The 15,047-nt window shown below is 42.2% G+C and overlaps 2 protein-coding genes across 4 annotated transcripts in view; both read left to right on the top strand.

Annotated features, from left to right (window-relative positions):
- Positions 1-15,047, top strand: part of LOC311040903 (FAST kinase domain-containing protein 2, mitochondrial-like) — a 98,217-nt gene that overhangs the window by 47,219 nt on the left and 35,951 nt on the right. The gene's annotated exons all lie outside the window — the stretch shown is intronic.
- raph1b (Ras association (RalGDS/AF-6) and pleckstrin homology domains 1b) overlaps positions 5,720-15,047 on the top strand; it is a 136,365-nt gene continuing 127,037 nt past the window's right edge. For all 3 annotated transcript variants that reach the window (XM_084051303.1, XM_084051304.1, XM_084051305.1), the window contains exon 1: positions 5,720-5,952. The gene's annotated coding sequence lies outside the window, so the exon portion shown is untranslated. The remainder of the gene's footprint in view (positions 5,953-15,047) is intronic.

Genomic DNA, 15,047 nt, shown 5'->3' on the forward strand with positions numbered 1-15,047 from the left:
GCGTGGTTCTTCTCAATCCTTGCATGCCCTGCATGTCATCATCATAACCTTTATTTCAGCTCGGAGTACAGCTGAGTTACAGAACACATCAACAGGAATAGACATTCACATACAGCAACATAGAAATCACACCCTGTGTGAAGGAAGCGGTGCCTTTGATGAGCCCCGTGCTCAAACATACATACGCACTTCTGGTGGGGAGTTTGTGTTGTCATCAATGTTTGTTTATAGCCCAGCCAATAAGAATACAGAGGGGAATACATACGGACGGACGGACATACGGACATACGGACGGACACACGGACAAAGTCAGATATAGAGCGGTTTAGCCTGGTAAACCCTCCCTCCGGAAATCTCATTTCCATTTGATTCCAGGAGTGTTACAATTGAGATTTCTGGAGGGAGGGTTTACGAGCGGTTGGCACCGCTAAAAATACATGAGTCACAATACTTACAGAGAGAACTCAAAAACTAAAATACCCATGTCAATATGTATTATTTATTTATATGTTTATATGTGTGTGCGTGTGTGTGTGTGTGTGTGTGTGTATATATATATATATATATATATAGTATAATGAGGCCTGCCCAAATGTCTAATTCAAACAAAACAGGTATGCACACATGTCAGTCAAATACATGAGCCATTTTAGTTCATCAGTAGCTTTACTAGCTTATTAATAGCCTACAGGCTACAGCCCGAGGTGTATCTCCTGGAATCTCTGGGAAACTGAAGAAAACTACACTAATGGCTGCCAAGTGACATAAACTCTCAGTGCTTCTTTCCTATTGGTTGGCTCCAAGTCAAAGTTCACCATGCAGGGTATCATGTAACAAAACAACAGATCTACAAACTAACAACACGTCACATCGCAACGGGCTGCGAGCTTGTAGATCTGTCCTTTTTGTCGCGTGACGCTGAGAGCAGAAGAGACGCAGCGGGAGCTTTGAAGTTGGTCTCGAGCAGAACAATAACAATCCTCCTGAGAATAAAACAATATAAGTGCGTCATCGTTGATTCGTCAAGAAGAGAAGAAAGAAGCTTAAAGAAGAGGGAATGTTTTGAGGTGAGTGTTTAATGGCAAAGAATGTGTCTTTTGACGTTACAAGGGAAACTTTATTTTTGGTAATTTGCGATTTTGTACCATGTTTTTGTCGTGTATTCTGGTGGCTGTGATAAAAACACAGACTTTAATGTAAGGTCTCTGTCATCTCCAGCTTTTTATACAGTGCTTCTCTACCTTTTCAGGCCGCGACCCTCGAAATAATCACATTGAACTGGGGACCCCCCAAAATAATCATATTTGAACTGGGGACCCCCCAAAATAATCGTATTTGAACTGGGGACCCCCCACCATGACAAGCACTTGGAATTATAGGAGTTGAGGCAATATATTTAGTTTAACTCTGTTCCACAGATAAATATTGTGAGTTGTGAGGGCAGGCGTTGTGAGCTTGTAGATCGGCTATTTTCATAATTTCTGCCAATTTCTTAGATAATTTAACCAACGTTTGACCAGTTTATTTATTGTGACGGCAGAGAAATGCAGTCCCCCGAGCTGAGCCGGAGTCGAACCTTAACCCTATTGTTCATAAGTCCAGCCAACAACCCCCTGCGCCAAAGGAGCCAGCTCCCTTGGTGGAGGAAGTTGTGGTGAGTTGTCGACGTAATGGTCTTTTTTCTTTTTTTTTAGGTGTTGAAAAGTCCTTAAATTTTCACTTTACTGTCATCTGGGGACCCCCTCCCAAATCATGTGGGGACCCCCCTGGGGGTCCCGACCCCACAGGTTGAGAACCACTGCTTTAGTAAACAACAGTAAATACATGTTCAGGTCGGGATACCAATTTCAGGCCAATTAAGGAGAGTGAATTCATGCAGGATATTAGGCTACAGGATAAACAAGTGCATTTGTTGGAACAAAAACTAATACAGATCTACTCAATTGAACCTGTGACACTGTTGTAACGGCCGAGGAATGCAGTGCCGTGAACTGGAGTCGAACTTTCGTCCTATGTCTCACAAGTCCAGCCAACAACCCACTGCGCCAAAGGAGCTAGCTCCATTATTGGAGGAAGTTGTGGTGACATGGCGACGCTACACCAGTGGTTCTCAAACTTTTTCATGTCAAGGACCCCCAAATTCACACGTATTAGCCCGCGGACCCCCATTTCAAAAGATATGACAGGGACCCCCATAAGAGAAGAATTGCATAAGGCTCTAGCAGTGATTCTCAACCATTTTAATTTCAAGGACCCCCAGTTTGACATGCATTAGGGCTACGGAGTACGGACCCCCATTTAATGGCATTTCTATCTCTGGGACCCCAATTTATATTGTAAAATCTATGTCAATTTAACTCTGAGAGTGTACAAATGGAACCAAATGGACCCGTTAGGGTCCATTTGGTTCCATTTGTACACTCTCAGAGTTACAGACCCATAGGGTCCATTTGGTGCCTAATCTATCATTTAGCTGGGGACCCCCTGGAACGCATTGGTTCACTCCCTCAAGGACCCCTGGGGGGTCCTTGAGGGAGTGAACCAATGCGCTACATTTAAGCCAATAAATGTGTTTGCTGTCCTGATTAGGAGAAATTGGTGCCTCACCAATTTACAAACAGCGGAACAATCTAAACTCCAGCTTGTGTTTATTTAATTGTGTATTTGTATTGATTAATGTATTGATGTATTTATTATGGATATTGTGTATTTGTATTGATTAATGTATTGATGTATTTATTATGGATATTGTGTATTTGTATTGATTAATGTATTGATGTATTTATTATGGATATTGTGTATTTGTATTGATTAATGTATTGATGTATTTATTATGGATATTGAGGACCAGCACAACCTCGGGCTGAGAATAGAGTGTAATGCTGGCATGTGTCCACTAGATGGCAGAGCAGGATCTAGAATGGAACAACAGACTCAAGAGTATTTGGAACCGTACAGTAGCCAAGGAGTAAAACTACTATCTTTTATGTTCATTACCAGTGATGGAAAAAATACTCAATGTTCTTACTTAAGTAAAAGTATCAATACCATCATGTAGAAATACTCTGGTACAAGTAAAAGTTTGATTGGCATCAAAGTAAACGTACTCATTGTGCAGAATGTCCCATTTCACAAGTTCAAAATGAATAAAAAAATCTTCTGAAAGTAGCAGATCTACAAGCTCAAAATGCGTCGCATGACGACGCTTTGTGAGCTTGTAGATCTGCTATTTTCAAATGGCCGAAGTATATAGGGCTGAAGTGATTAATGTATGTTTTGTAATAACATTCAAAACCTTCAAAGTAACTAGTAACTCAAGTTTTCAAATAATTGTAGTGGAGTAAAAAGTACAATATTTGCCTCTGAGATGTAGTGGAGTAGAACTAAAAGTATTGACAATTGGAAATACTCCTGTAAAGTAAAAAAAATCCTATAAAAAAACTACAGTAGAGTAAATGTACTTAGTTACTTTCCACCACTGCTTAAAGTAATTATGTGGAAACAGTTAGTAATTGCAATGACATAAAGTCAGTATTATAGCGTGAGGAAGACTCCACAACTTCCATCAATAAAAGCATAAACTTGTGTGGCGCAGGGGGTTGTTGGCTGTGCTAGTGAGCCGAAGGCCGAAGATTCGAATCCGGCTCGACACTTCATTTCTCGGCTGTTACAGCAGTGGTTCTCAGACTTTTTCATGTCAAGGACCCCCAAATTGACACTTATTAGCCCACGGACCCCCATTTGAAAAGATATACCATAAACCCCCATAAGAGAAGATTTTGTTATGGCTCTAGCAGTGATTCCCAACCATTTTAATTTCAAGGACCCCCATTTAATGGCATTTCTATCTCTGGGACCCCAATTTATATTGTAAAATCAATGTCAATGTAACTCTGAGAGTGTACAAATGATGGTTTCATTTGTACACTCTCAGTCAGAGTAACAGACCGACAAGGGTCCATTTGGTCGCTAAGTAACTATCCATCATTTAGCTGGGGACCCCCTGGAACTCCCTCGAGGACCCCTGGGGGTCCCCGGACCCCACTTTGAGAACCGATGCGTTACAGTATATTATGCAGCACATTGGTGTAAAGTTAAACAGACATGTTTCCAAATGATTATAAAACCCAACAGTGGTGGAAAGTAACTAAGTACATTTACACAAGTACTGTACTTATAAGTACCACTTTATTATCATAAACCCAACAATAATAAATAAACAAACCACAGAGGGCTTATATATAAAGGGACTCCCTCTTTCTTTGGTGTTTCGACCAGGTAGGGCGTGGTTTTGAGTTTGGGGGTTAGGGATATAACCACGCCCAACTGGGCGAAACACCAAAGAAAGAGTGAGGTCCCTTTAAATGACTCAGTATTCCGGATACCGTGCGTGCGTAAAAAGCTTTGCGCGAGCACGTCGCCAAAAAAAACGTACAAAAAAGAACAGATCTACAAGCTATCAACGCGTCGCTTGGCGACGCGTTGATAGCTTGTAGATCTGTTCTTTTCGCAACGTCAATGGCAGCTGTGTGGATTGTGGGCGGGACAGGAAACGACGCAGACATACAGCAGCAGGAGCCAGCGTTCGCACGGCGTTGCCATGTCCGATTATTATAAGCGACTTCGGCCTTGTTTCTAAAGTGTAGTTGTTTATTTGGGCTTGTTTCTAAAGTGTAGTTGTTTATTTAAAAAAGAAGAAAGTGCGTTTGTAGCAGATTTGTGTTGTTAGAATGTTTAAAAAAAAACTTCCATATTTTATTTCAAGATTGATTTATTTGAAAATAGCATTATGACATTTTTAATTTATTTCCCCCCCAACAGTAATGCCGATTTAGTGTAATGCAGGGGTCTTCAACAGGGGGTCCGGGACCCCTAGGGGGTCCTCAGAGTTACTACAGGGGGTCCGCCAAATCTTTTCTGTTATGATTTTTTTTTTTACATTAACCACTTGAACCCTAATATCCATTTTCTGAGGAGAACTTGAGCCAAAAATAGCAGATCTACAAGTGTGAGCTTGTAGATCGGCTATTTTTGGCAAAGAGGTGTAGAGGGAAAAAAAGAGCAGACCAAGGGAACAAAAAAAGTTTAATCTGAAACACAATTTTATACAATATAGAGGAGGGGGTCCCTGCTTTATCTCTCTCTCTCAGCTAGGGGGTCCTTGGCCTGAAAACGTTGAAGACCCCTGGTTTAATGCGATGGATGAATAATGAGAACATGTTTTGAGTGTTTATTTCAACAAGCGAAAGATTATGTTAAATCATATCACACACACAGATCTACAAGCCTTGTGAGCTTTAAGTAACTAGTTACTTTGCAGATAGAAATTATGATATCATGAAACATACATTAACCACTTTAGCCCTATTTTATACATAGGCTATTTGAAAATAGCAGATCTACAAGCTCACAACGCGTCGCGTTGTGAGCTTGTAGATCTGCTATTTTCAAATATTTTGTACTTTTACTTTTGGTACTTTAAGCACATTTTGATGCCAATACTTTTGTACTTTTACTCAAGTACATTTTGAATTCTGGAGTTTTGAGTATTTTTTTTATATTGCAGTATTGGTACTTTTACTTAAGTAAAGAATTTGAGTACTTTTTCCACCACTGCCACTTGTTTTCTCCTAGACGCTGGTTTGCTTGTTTCCCTCTCGACCGCCCCACAACCTGGCAACCCCCTCCCAGCAGCAACGTGCCTTGCCTTTCCAGCAGAGACTGAGAGAAGAGAAGAATGGAACCAGCCATCAGTGTGTCGTTCTGCTGCCTAACAAACATCAACACAAGCACACACAACAACCACACACTGTAGATATACAACTGGACGTATTGTTGTATCACCATCATCATCATTTCTATTGGTATATATTTGGGTGTGGATCTTCCTCTCCTGGCTGGGAACACTAGATCTACTGGATCTCTCTTTCCCATCGGATCCCATTTGGCTTCGTAAGTGGATTTGATTTTTTTTCCTCCTCTTTGTTTTAATAATGAATAACCATCTCCCATTGGCTTCTATAGTGATATAGTATAGTGTAGTATATATATGTATATATATATATATATATGTATGTTTATATATATATATATATATAAGACTGTAATAGTGTGATGAATGCTTATTAATGCCGTGGTAGCAGACTAGAGAAGAGCCCACCCTATCCTCCCATGGAGAGAGAGAGAGAGAGAGAGAGAGAGAGAGAGAGAGAGAGAGAGAGAGAGAGAGAGAGAGAGAGAGAGAGAGAGAGAGAGAGAGAGAGAGAGAGAGAGAGAGAGAGAGAGAGAGAGAGAGAGAGAGAGAGAGAGAGAGAGAGAGAGAGAGAGAGACAGACACACAGACAGACAGAGGGAGAGAAAGAGAGAGAGAGAGAGAGACACACACACACACACACACACACACACACACACACACACACACACACACACACACACACACACACACACACACACACACACACACACACAGGGAGAGAGAGAAAGGGACAGAGAGAGAGAGACACACACACACACACACACACACACACACACACACACACACACACACACACACACACACACACACACACACACACACACACACACACACACACACACACACAGAGCTGCTTGCTTGCAGAATAAAGACTGTGTGTGTGTGTGTGTGTGTGTGTGTGTGTGTGTGTGTATTATTTATACAAAACGTAAACATAAGGTCCTACTGCTGTTTGGAAACATTGTAACGGGTTGGCAAGCAGCTGCTTGAATGGGGGGGGGGTCGTGTGTATGTGTGTGTGTGTGTGTGTGAGAGAAAGAGAGAGAGAGAGGGAGAGAGAGAGAGAGTGTGTTCCTCTCTATGCGGCCATTGGACCCTCCTTTCCTTGGGAGAAAGAAAGGGTGCGACTGGCTCTGTGTCTGGGAGAAGAGAGAGAGAGAGAGAGAGGAAAATGAAGCCGGGGGGGTCTGTGTCATACATTGGGGGGGGCTTCATTTTTCATGTTGTCCCCCGCCTCTCTCTCTCTCTCTCTCTGCATCAGACAGAAGCAGTGTAGGGATAGGATGGCTGCTACAGTCCCCACCCTGTTTAACACACTACTATCTGTGGCTGCTGCTGCCGCTGTCTTTCTATTAGCATCCCTGAATGAATGTATGTGTTTATGATCATTGTCCTCCTTCTTCTTCTTCTTCTTTTAAAGCCCTCCATCATAAATCCATTGTCACGATGGGGGAGCCGAGGAGGAGGTGACGTTTAGAGGAGGGGCGAGGCTTTGCTGCTGCTATGTCACACATATATATATATATATATTTATCTCTATTAATACAAACCGCCCTAGTGGTGGTGGGGACTTCCGGGGTTAATATCATCTGCAATGTTTATCGTTTCCCGTCTCGTTCGTTGTCTCTGCTATACGTTACGTTCTTCTAGCACAGTGGGTTCTCAAACTTTTTCATGTCAAGGACCCCCCAAATTGACACTTATTCGCCCGCGGACCCCCATTTGAAAAGATATGCCAGGGACCCCCCATAAGAGAAGATTTTTTTATGGCTCTAGCAGTGATTCTCAACCGTTTTAATTTCAAGGACCCCCATTTGATGGCATTTCTATCTCTGGGACCCCAATTTATATTGTAAAATCAATGTTAATTTAACTCTGCGAGTGTACAAATGGAACCAAATGGACCCTAACGGGTCCATTTGGTTCCATTTGTACACTCTCAGAGCTACAGACCTCTATTTTTGTTCCTAACTATCCATCATTTAGCTGGGGACCCCCTGGAACTCACTCAAGGACCCCTGGGGGTCCCCGGACCCCACTTTGAGAACCAATGTTCTAGCAGACCACGTTGGGTCCAATTTCTAGAGATGGGCAATATGATCGATATGGCAATAGATGGCGATATTTTATTTCACAATATTGTATCGATACTCCAGGCCCTAGTATCGAGATACTTTTGTGGAGGAAAACTGTGTTCCTATGCATAGAAACCAATGGTAGAAGTTCGGTCGTTACACTCCGCTCCTCTAGCTGTCACTGTACTATAGCTAGTTTGCCTTCCAGTGATTCATCTAAAAATATATCGCAATATATCTCAATATATATTGCATCTCAATATATCGTGATACGTATCGTATCATGAGGTTCTTGCCAATACCCATCACTACCAATTTCCCAACACGTTTCGCCTAAAAATCGATCATGCCTGGCCCTGGAGCCTTTGGATCGTGTATGTTTAATTGTTCAGTATACATTTGTATTCGTCTTTTTTTTTTGGCCCATATTTTTGCCTCAGTAGCGAACTATTCTATCCTTCTTCTTCATGTGCTTTCCGCCACAATGGATGCCTCACGGCACTTTGCTGCCTCCCACCGGTCGGGAGTATAACGCCAGTTGATATCAAACTGCGCATGCGTCGAGTCGCGGCTGCCTGCCTTACAGCGCGTTGCTGCCTCCCACAGGTTCGGAGTGTAACGCAGGTTCACACATGCATTCGTGCGATGTTCTAATCCAGGTTGTGGTGTTATTAGCACACGTAGCTTAGCTCGAACAGCTTAAAAACATCAACTTCTCATGGCTGTGGGAGAGAGAGAGCGCACATTCCCCGGGTTGCACAACGGACCAGAGCGTCGGGGCGCCCCCCCCCCCCCCGACGCTGCGAGCGAATGCTTCGCAGACCCCCGCGCACATGGCTGCGGACGAAAACTTCTGTGTGTGTGTTTGTTGTAGCTGTCACCAGGCAGACATCGACTCATAGGAACACACGCCTTGCCCACACATAAGTTATAGCTGCAAGTCTGCAAATATTTTGAGTGCGCGCACTCTGCGCTCATCTGTTGTGCGGCTGCTGTTGTTGCATCGCGTTTTTGTCATTGAATATGTAGCCATGTGCATGGCCACAATAATTGTAATAATACTATATATAGCCGATATTGTAGGCTACTGGATTGTAGGCTACTAGATGTGAGGGCCGCGTATACTCTAGTATAGTCAAAATCCTCATTGATAATTTAACTCGGGGAGTGTCGGTGTACAAAAGCAATCAAAACCATTTTGATTGCATTTGTACACTCGCCGGCCGGAGTTAAAGACCCCTTTAGCTTAAGGGTACGTTTGGTTTGTTTTGGTTCTTTTTCTGAGTAAAATCTATAGTCTATTTTACAGGGGTCTTCAACAGGGGGTCCGGGACCCCTAGGAAGTCCTCAGAGTTACTACAGGGGGGGCCGCCAAAGCTTGTGTGTGTGATAGGATAGATTGTGTTTTACATTAGCAACTTGAACCCTAGCAATGCTATCCTGAGGAGAACTTTAGCCAAAAATAGCTTGTAGATCTGCTATTTTCGGTAAAGAGGTGTCAAGTTTACTAAGTAAGAATTGACGGTTTAAGTGGTTACTGGTGGGGGTCCATGCTTCATCTCTCTCTCAGCAGTGTTGATTTTGACAGCAAATTTTTATTCATTTTTAGTCATAGTCTTTTGAATAGAATTCCATTCAGTTTTAGTCGTATTTTAGTCATCTGAAATGTTTTAGTTTTTGTCTAGTTTTAGTCGACTAAATATCATAAGATTTAGTCGACTAAATCTACAGTTGATTTAGTCGACTGAAATGTATTGTGGCGGTGCCTTGATGGCGTCGTAATGGCTGATTTTACACTTGGTTGCGTGCTGACAATAGACGATCTACAAAGTCGCAACGCATCACAGTGCCGTCGTTGTGAGCTTGTAGATCTGCTATTTTCAGAGCGCAGCACCCGAGCGCAACTAAACATAAAATGACTTGTCTTTTAGTTCTACTGGATCTCTTCTCCACTAGATCCCTCACTAACATTTTAGTCTAGTTTTTATTTGTTGACAATATTGTCAATATATTTAGTCTTAGTTTTAGTCATCATAGCTTAGTTTACATTTAGTTTTAGTCAGTGAAAAAAGGTAGTCGACCAACATTGTTCGTCATAGTTTTAGTCGACGAAATCAACACTGCAGCTAAGGGGGCTCTGCTTCATCTCTCTCTCAGCTAAGGGGTCCTTAATGGCCTGAGAAACGTTGGAAGACCCCTGGTCTATTATTACATCGGCCATGTTTCAGTTGCCATTGTTGGGTGACGTCGGCGCAGGGTGAATAAACGAAGCCTATGTTGTCCCCACCACCGGCTGTCCCCCCCACTTTTGTCACCAATGTGGATGTGGCGGGCCCCTCTTTTTCTGAAAGACAAAGGGCCTCTTTCTGTTTGGACTGCCGGCCTCGCCTAGTGTTGATGTGTTTATAGTGTTGATATGTGTACTTACTACTACTGCTACCCCGGCTAAAGCCGTTAGCATGCGGACGCCTTGAACAAGCTTAAATGACAGCTATCCTATGTAATCCATAATCCATTTATAACGCCCTGCAACAAGCTAGTGGCAGAGAGACACACACACACACACACACACACACACACACACACACACACACACACACACACACACACACACACACACACACACACACACACAGACCGGCCCTGTCATTGCCAGTCACTGGAGGTTCCCAAAAACCTTTGCAGGCCGCGACCCTCCAAAATAATCATATTTGAACTGCATGGGACCCCTCAAAATAGTAATATTTGAATTGGGGACCCCCCAAATAGTCATATTTGAACTGGGGACCCCTCCTAAAATAATCATATTTGAACTGGGGACCCCCCAACCCTGACAAGCACTTGGAATTGTAGGCATTACATTTAGTTTGACTCGGTTCCACAGATATACGTAAATGATTGTGAAAATAGCCGATCTGCAAGCGCTCAATGCCTCGAGGCGTTGTGGGCTTGTAGATCGGCCACTTTCACAACGTTTGCTTCTTTGTTACGTACTATTTGACACTTTGGCCAATTTGGTATTGAAAAGGTAACTTTGTATACATGTGCAGGTTGTCTCATACACTCATACTGTATGTTGGTTTGTTTACTGTTCAGTGAACTAAAACAATGTAGCACTTTAACCCTTTAAGACCTGGAACTGTGTCATTTTTAGATTTGAGCTAAAAAGCTTTATTTTACACTTTGGGCTATTCAAAAATAGCAGATCTACAAGCTCATAGCGCGGCACCAAGTGCCGCGCTACGAGCTTGTAGATCTGCTATTTTTGAAAAATCGTGAAAATGTGTGCAAATCTTTGAATATATATATTTTTAAAGCGAATAGTTTTAACTCAAATCTTTGCTTCTGGGGGGGGTCCCTGGAACAAAATATTTTGATGGGGGTCCGCGGCCAAATGCATATCATTTTTGAGGGTCCTTGACATGAAAAAGATTGAGCACCACTGATATAGAAACATACGTTTTTCAGAAAACTGTTGGGATTTAGGAGACATGTAGAATCGGCTTCAGGTCTCAATGGGTTTTAAGATAATCATGTGGGCCGACCCTCAGTATGGGAACCAGTGGAGGTTCCGCTTGGTTCCAGACGGGGGACATTAACACTGTAAAGATAATGGCTCTATGCTTGACCGTAAGGAGCAAGGGTCGTTTGCACGGGCGGGGGGGGGGGGGGGGGGGGGGGGGGGGGGTAGGACGGCCATGTCACTGTCTGTGTGTCTGTGTGTCTGTCTGCCTGCCATATGGGACCCAACCGGGTTCTCACTTAAACAACTCTCTGCATGTATGTCACAGTGATGTAAAGTAACTAAGTACATTTACTCAAGTGCTCAGTACTTAAGTACACTTTTGAGGATTTTTTACTTTACTACTCCACTACATCTCAGAGGCAAATATTGTACTTTTACTCCACTGCAATTATTTGAAAACTTTAAAGTTACTTGTTACTTTGTAGATTTTGATTATTATTACAAAGCATACATTAACCATTTCAGCCATGTGTATATATTTTGGCCATTTGAAAATAGCAGATCTTGTGAGCTTGTAGATCTGCTATTTTCAAAAGATTTGTTTTTGAATACTTGTGAAATGGGACGTTCTGCATTATGAGTACTTCTACTTTCAGGCACTTTATGTATATTTCGATGCCAATACTTTTGTAGTTTTGAATTCCGCACGTTTACTTGTAATGGGAGTATATCTACATTACAGTATTGATACTTTTACTTAAGTACAACATTTTAGTAGTACTTTTCCCACCACAGGTTCTCACTAAAGTAAACAACTGCGCGTGTGTGTGTGTGTGTGTGTGTGTGTGTGTGTGTGTGTGCTGGGGGGAAACTGGGTTTGTTTGCTGTTGAGTTAGAAAACAATGTCTCACATTAAAGCTAGCCATCTGGGGACCCCCCCCCCCCCCCCCCCCCCCCACACCCAAAAGTTGGTGGGGTACTGCATTGGTGTATACTGTATAGAGATCACGTTTTAACCCATTGAGGCCTGAAGTTCCGACTCTACAAAATGTCTTCTAAATCATACGTTCTTTTGAAAAAAACGTATGTTGCTATGTCAGTGGTTTGGGCAAATCTTTTAATATATTGTTTTTTAAAGCGAACATTTGTAACTCAAATCTCATTGCTTCTGGGGATTCTACAAATGTCTTCTACTTTTTTTTTTAAACTTATGATGCTATGTCACTGGTTTTCAAACCTTTTTCACGTCAAGGACCCAAAATGTATGTGTATTTGGCCGTGGACCCCCGTCTCAAAATATTTTTGCTCAAATAGATTTGAGTTAAAAATGTTCGCTTTATAAATATATACATATTGAAAGATTTGCACACATTTTCTCGATTTTTCAAAAATAGCAGATCTACAAGCTCGTAGCGCGGCACTCGGTGCCGCGCTACGAGCTTGTAGATCTGCTATTTTTGAATAGCCCAAAGTGTAAAATAATGCTTTTTTTTTTAGCTCAAATCAAAAAGAGACACAGATGCGTTCCAGGTCTTAAAATCCTGACATTGATTATTGTTTTTTAAACCTGTGTTGGACGGACGACAATTGTTGTGACAAAAGTTAAATGAAACGAAGCACAGAAGCTGTGAAATAGACCGAGGGGGGGGGGGGGGGGTCACTAGAAGTCACTCGGTCCCTTTCTGTCAGACAGCCCCCGCCGCTAGGCTTCATAATAATGGACGGTCTGTTTCCTCAGAGCGGGGGCCAGGCCCTGATTTGCATCCACAAAGCAGCAGCAGCAGAAACGCTATTTCTGGTCCGCAGAGTCTCACACACACACACACACACACACGCACACGCACACGCACACGCACACGCACACGCACACGCACACACAGCCCTGACACAATGTGTGACTCACTGGCTTATACAGTGCAGTTAATGGGTTGAAAATAACCACTAGCCTTTTGGCTGGCGCACACCCGCCCCCCCTCCCTTTCCCCCCCCAGGCAGACACATGCCTTAAGGCCTGTTGGATTGTGTTTTGCGAGAGGGAAGGGGGGGGTCATGTTGCATCCATTGTCTGGTGCAGAAACACATAGGACCAGAAGAAGATGAAACATGAGAGCAGAGCCTGTAGGACATGGTGGATAATGATGATGTATTGTTTATGTTTTTTCCCCTCTTTTTTTTTTTCCGTTCATGTTTCTTTAAAAGTACATTCTAGCTGGGTTTCCTGTGGCTTTGTGTGCGCAAAGGGCTAAATGTATTTCTTTTAAGAAATTCAACTGGGTTGTAGAAAATGCACAGTGGTGGAAAAAGTACTACATTTTTATTGGTCAAGTAAAATATCAATACTGCAATTGCAATGTAAAAATACTCTGTAACAATTAAAAGTCCGGAATTTGAAATTTACTTGAGTAAAAGTACAAAAGTATTGGCACCAAAAGGTACCGATGTACCAAAAGTAGAAATGTCCCATTTCAAGTTTTCAAATGTATTACATTTTTTTGAAAATAGCAGATCTACAAGCTCCAAATGCGTCGCATCGCGACGCATTTGGAGCTTGTAGATCTGCTATTTTCAAATGGCCAAAATGTATATAGGGCTGAAGTGGTTAATGTATGGCATGTAATATTAATCAAAATCTACAAAGTAACTAGTTACTAAAGTTTCCAAAGGATTGTAGCGGTGTAAAAGTACAATATTTGCCTCTGAGATGTAGTGGAGTAGGAGTAAAAGTACTGAAAATTGGAAATACTCGAGTAAAGTAAAAATACCTCAACTTACGTGCAGTACTTGAGTAAATGTACTTAGTTACTTTGCACCACTGGTCGTAGAAATTGCAGGGGTTTCAATATATTTGCTCCTGTGGTTTTCAGAGTTATGATGAGTAGCTCTGGGATGAATGGGTCTATTCTAGAACTTGTGGTTGGTTTCCAAACGGCGCGGTTCAAAGCAGGCCCATTGTTGTAATGCAGTTACAACAGCATGGAAGATATGTTCTGATGATGAAGACGTGTTATTTAAAGCTCTCACTCAACGTGCAGTATAGTCTACAAGGGTAACTGGAACGCTTGCCCCCAAACACACACTCGCCCTCCATTTCTTTCACAGACCGCTCACCCCCAGCGGCTCTTGTAGGCCTATTTGTTTTTACTGAGGTTTTACTTAGGAATAAGGTTAGGTTTAGACATAGTTTTACTGGGGTTAGGTTTAGGAATAAGGTTAGGTTTAGACATAGTTTTACTGAGGTTAAGGTTAAGAATAAGGTTAGGTTTAGACATAGTTTTACTGAGGTTAAGATTAGGAATAAGGTTAGGTTTAGACATAGTTTTACTGAGGTTAAGGTTAGGAATAAGGTTAGGTTTAGGGATAGTTTTACTGAGGTTATGTTTAGGAATAAGGTTAGGTTTAGACATAGTTTTACTGAGATTAAGGTTAGGAATAAGGTTAGGTTTAGAGACATAGTTTTACTGAGGTTAAGATTAGGAATAAGGTTAGGTTTAGACATAGTTTTACTGAGGTTAAGGTTAGGAATAAGGTTAGGTTTAGACATAGTTTTACTGAGGTTAAGGTTAGGAATAAGGTTAGGTTTAGACATAGTTTTACTGAGGTTACGTGGTCGCCTGGATTTGACCCGGGGCGAGCGTGTTTTGAGGGGAGCGTTCTCGTATTCGTCTACAGGCCATCTGTACTGTAAAGTGCTGGCTAGGGTATATCACTCGCCAAAGATAACGGATTTACAAGCTATCAACGTGTCGCATCG

The sequence above is a fragment of the Gymnoscopelus microlampas genome, assembly GCF_963454915.1.
Source record: "Gymnoscopelus microlampas genome assembly, chromosome: 24".
Taxonomy (NCBI): domain Eukaryota; kingdom Metazoa; phylum Chordata; class Actinopteri; order Myctophiformes; family Myctophidae; genus Gymnoscopelus; species Gymnoscopelus microlampas.